Below are 5,627 nucleotides of genomic sequence, written 5' to 3' on the forward strand. Positions count from 1 at the left end.
TTACCATTGAAATCTACCTAATGACTTTATATCCATGCTCAGATGCCAAGGATCTCAGAAAGTAACTGACTGTGACTAGTAATAATCAGATACATAGAGATTAATGACACATATGCAAACATCTAAGTTTTAGTAGCATTAAAAATGTAGGAATCAGCATATATTAAAATGAAATGGAGATCTTTTTAAAGGTTAAAACATCATTTAATTTATGTCTTTTAGGGTTTATACTGAGTACAATATTGTATAACTGTAATAATTCAACTGTAAACCTAAAAATTTACAGGCAGTTTTGAAAGAGATGCATCCTACCTCAGGAAACCGTTATTGAATATGTCAATTGTGTTGTAATGATATGCTTCTTCTAAGTATGTTGTTATTAAATAAATCATTTTTAAAAATTAAAAAAAAAACAGACTCGTTGATCAATGCAATAGAATGGAGAACCCAGACCTAAATCCACACATTTACAGCCACCTGATTCTTGACAAAGGGGCCAAAAATACACATTGGAGAAAAGGCATCTTCAACAAATGGTGCCAAAATGGATGTAGAAGAATGAAACAAGATCCCCATCTCTCATCTGCACAAAACTCAACTCCAAATAGATTCAAAGACATCAACATAAGACCTAAATCTGCTAGAAGAAGTAGGGAATAGTAACTTGTAGACATAGGAAAGGATTTTCTGAGTATAATAGTGCAGGCTTTAAGACAAACAGTTGACAAACGGCACTTTGTGAAACTAAAAAGATTATGTACAATAAAGGATACAATCATTAGAGTCAACAGGCTACCTACAGAATAAGAGAAAATCTTTGCCAGCTATACTTCTGACACCAGAAAAAACAAACAACCCAATTAAAAATTGGGACAAGGAACTAAACAGAAAGTTCTCAAAAGCTGGCAATTCTTTAAATATTTAGTATCTTTAGCCATTGTGTAAATGAATACTGAAGCTAGTTTGAGATTTTTTTACCCCAGTCAGAATGGATAAGATCTAAAAAACAAATGACAAATGCTGGCAAGGATGTTGGGAAAGGGAAACACTTAGTCATTGCTGGTGAGAATGAAAACTGATGTGGTCCATATGGAAATCAATATGGAGTTCATCAAAAAGCTAAAACTAGACCTACCAACTGATGTAGCCATAGATCTCCTGGGTATATACCCAAAAGAGTTTATATCCTACTACAGAGATATATGCTCATCCATTTTCATTGCTGCTCTATTCACCACAGCCAGGAAATGAAAACAACCTAGATATTCATTCACCTATGAATGGATAATGAAAGTATGGTACACTTACACAATTATTTGGCTGTGAAGAAAAATGAAATTATGAAATTCTCAGGTAGATGAATGAATCTAGAAACGACTATCCTAAATGAGGTAATCTAGATCCAGAAAGATACACATCATATGTTCTGCCTTATATGTGGACAATAGCTATGAATCTTTAAAGTATGTATATTTCAATGGGAAAATCCATAGAGGTCAGGAAACTAGTAAAGATCCATGGGGCGGGAGGGCTTCATTGGAGGGAAAATAGTGATACAAATGAGAGAGAAATAATACAATAGAAAAAGTTAAATGGTGTAGAGAATGGGTGAGCAGAGGAGAGAGTAACTAATGGATGGGATAACTAACACTAAAGACCCCCCAAATATATATATATATAAAGAGTTTGAATACCCTCCCTTTTTAATGGGAGAGTAATACCAGACACCATAAGCTAAGATATAAAAAGCCTAGTGTGGACACCTTTTAGAGTTGTTGATCAGGGGCCCCCACCTACCTAAAAGATTGAAACTGGTCTTTTTGTTATTTCTGTCCGTAATGCTTATAATAGCCTGATTCTCAGAGGCTAGTTCTTAACCTTTTGAGGTCAAACTATGATTCTGGTTATTCAATTCTGGAGTAGTGCTGTGAATGCTATAGCATGTTCCTGCAACTAGCATTACTGGATATGAAGTAATTATAGAAATAATATGTGTGGGGCCTGGAGAGATGGCTCAGTAGTTTAGAGTACTGACTGCTCCTGCAGAAGACCTGGGTTCAATTGAAAAAAATGCCAAGACGAGTTCATAATATTTGCAATTATCTTGTTGATTTGTATTCAGAACAAATGATGTTGAATTTTACTGAGCAGATAAGACTGGCCTAAGTGGGTCAGAGCCTTTTACAGAACAATATTTTTTTCATTACATTTTCTAAAGTTTATACTGAAAGTGGGTTTGAGACAGGAATAAATTAAGAGGGGAAGGTAGAAGCAGAGGATGGGAAGAAGGGAATGGGGGAAAGAGAGAAGGAGAGGAAGGGAGGAAGAAAATCTACACATTTGCATTTTATTATATTATATTTCAGTCACTGCTAAATGGTTTTATAGTAAATAATAAGTACACTATTCCATTTAATCTCCACAAGCATCCATTTAATCTCCACAAACATCCTCTCCAATGGGTAGTAAAATGTAGGTATTCACATGATTAGGCAGACTCAATCCTAAACGCTTCTGATCTTAGAATATGCATTCTTCATGATATGCTTAGATGTCTTGGGTGGACATTAAATGGAAAAGAGTTGGTGCCTAAGCTACAAAGTCAGAGGGCACAGATCAAAGGCTGATTCAACCTGTGGCTGAGGTTGAATATAATTCTTTTTTCCTCTGAATGACTTTTGACCTGAGAACTGGGTTGTCCAGTGCTGTACCAGTAATTTCAAATTCTATGATTCAGAAGGAAATTTGGGCTGAAATAGTAGAGCAGCACCTTCTTTCTCACAGTCAAATCTTGGTGAATAGAAAACTCAATACATTGTGACAAATTTAAGTTTCATTGCCACGTGCTCAAACTCCTACCCTTCATTGTTCAATTGCTTTCTGCTTGTAAAGCTAAAAGAGTACTTTCTTGGGGAACTTAACAATTTATTATGAAACTGCTATTATTTCACAGACTGGTAAATATTCAAGTTAGAAGTGAATTTAGAGATGCTGTAACCTAGTCCCCTTACTTTACTTGGGGAAAAATTGGTTTCCAGAAAAGTGAAATTTAAGGATGCTATTGGTAAAGTTGGAACTAGAATCTTCTAGCTCACCTAGCTCTGTCCTCAGTTTCTATCACACTGCAAACATACATGACAATATTTATAAAGAATGTTATCTGTAGTCAGTCATGGTGGCACATGCCTGTAATCACAGAACTCAGAAGGCAGGCAGAGCTCTGTCAGTCCAAGCCCAGCCTGGTCTACATAGTGAGTTTCAGGCCAGCTGAGGCTACAGGGAGACCCTGTCTGAAAAAGGCAAAAAAAGAAAAAAAATGTTATCATCTGTAGTGTGGAATAATTTGATTACCGCTAAACTATTATTCCTTGGAAATCACATTCTTTTTTTAAAATAAATACAACTATACACAGTTAACATTCCAACGGGTGGCTGAGAGATGGTAATCAAGAGTGCCTACTGTTCTTGCAGAGGATCCTACTTTGTCATCTACATAGGGTGACCTAGATCCATCACCTCTGGCCTCCTTGGGTATCTGCACTCACATATACACACACAAACAAGTGGAATTATACAACAAAAAGCCATTTCAAATTTGAATTTGACTTCTTTACTCTGTCTAGTCTTCCATGTTCTTTTACAACTTGACAGCTCATTTCTTTGTATGTAACTTTCCCAATGCTGTGATAAGGATCCTCAATAATTATATGAGCTATGCAATAGAAAATGTCAGCTCCACCTTCTTCTAAAGTTTCAATATCTCAAGCTCACCATTTTCAAATTCAAGCTCTTAGTCTTTATAACATCACCTTCTTTCTTCCCCCTGGCAGGAATGTTTGCCTTGAACTTCCTGATTCTGTTATTGACATAATTTTCCCAAAGTTCCCTTTGATTTTATTTATACTCTTATCAACTGCACCTAATAAATCATCAATGTTTGCTGATTCTGCCTGTGGAATAACTCATTGTTTCTTTCTTTCCATCATCATTGCCAATAAGACACTTTGGTGTGGAGAGTCATCACAGCACTGCTACTAGTTTTCCTATCTCCTGTTTCTACTTCCAATCTTACCCTGTAATTCATCTTCCAGACTGCTCTGTTCTTATAATCTCACTCTCCCATGTAATCTTACTGATTAAAGCTTTAACTTGTTTTATATTGTTCCATTAGCTGTAGACAAATTGTTTATTCAAATTCCTCCAGTTACATGGCTATTTCTATTTTGACTTTTCCTTATTGAATTCAGCAGTTATATTTATTATTTATAATCAAAATCTTGAGAATCATTCACATCTCAACATTCTTGTGCCTGGTCTGGAGTAGGCCATAAAATTGCTCAAATTAGTAATTTCCTATTCTGCAAATCAAAGAAACAGTCAAAGAAAGCACCCATCAGCACATAGTATTGCCTGCATTTAAGCATGGTAAAATACACATGAAAATATGTGTCATTTTCACCATCCGTATATGCACATTCACCTGGTATTAATTGCACTCACAATGTTGTGTAACCATCAATACTGTCTATATAAAAACCTTTTCCACATACTCAACAAAACCCCTTGCTCAATTAGACAAGAACTACCCCTCCTTCATCATCTCCCCTCAATTGTACACTCTGTGTGCATGCATTTGCCTATTCTAGATCCCTCCCATAAATACAATCATGCACCAGCATTTTCTTGGTTTAGATTAAAAAACTTGAGAGCAAGGACTCAAGCATCTGTACAGCAATGCACAAAATTCTTAATTTTGATGAATCAAATTTTCTATTTTCTTTAGTTTCTTGAGTTTTGGGTATGTTATTTTTTTTTTCAAAAAGGTACTTTTTTACTATCTTTTTCCCCTTTCTTACATGCTTAAAATAGACTGAGTTGGCTCCAGAGACCTAAGGAAGGATAAAGGTTAAACATTCTTATATGTTGAAGTGACACGTCCTGATGTCAAAAACACTGAAATTGAAAATGAGAAGAAAGCCAATGAAAGAGAATACTAGAAACTCAGATCCAAGAGCTGAAAAGGCCTGAGATCAGTTTCTTATCTTCTAACACTAGGTAGACATACCATGATTGTACACTTGCAGATAAAATTAACATCTTGTTAAGGTTACTGGAATTCAATAAACATAATTTGGATTTTACCTATTGTGATGGTTTGAATGTTTCCCATAGGCTCCAAGTATTTGGGCATTTTGTCCCCAGTTAGTAGCACTGTTTTGAGAGATTTTAGGAACTGTGGCCTTGGTGGAGGAAGCATATTACTGGGGATGGGCTTTCAGGGTTCGTAAGCCTTGTGGGATTTTCAGTCATTCTCTGCTTCCCATGCTTCCTTGAAGATGTGATCACACTTAGCTTTCTACCCTTACTCTGGCCACCTCACCATGCCTTCCCACCATAACGTACTCTGATCCCTCTGAAACCTGGAACTGTAAGTTCAAATAAACTCTTCCTTCTCTAAGTTGCTTTGGTCAGAGTTTTTATCACAGAAACAGAAAAGTAATCAATGCATCTCTTTAAGGTATTTTTCCGGGTAATGAGCTAACTGAATCACCCAAATGCCGTTGGCTATTATACCATGAAACTGTTTTATAAAAACCTTTGACAATATTTTATGAAAATGTCATTAA

The sequence above is a fragment of the Nannospalax galili genome, unplaced genomic scaffold (genome assembly GCF_000622305.1).
Source record: "Nannospalax galili isolate Female #2095 unplaced genomic scaffold, S.galili_v1.0 scaffold994, whole genome shotgun sequence".
Lineage (NCBI taxonomy): Eukaryota > Metazoa > Chordata > Mammalia > Rodentia > Spalacidae > Nannospalax > Nannospalax galili.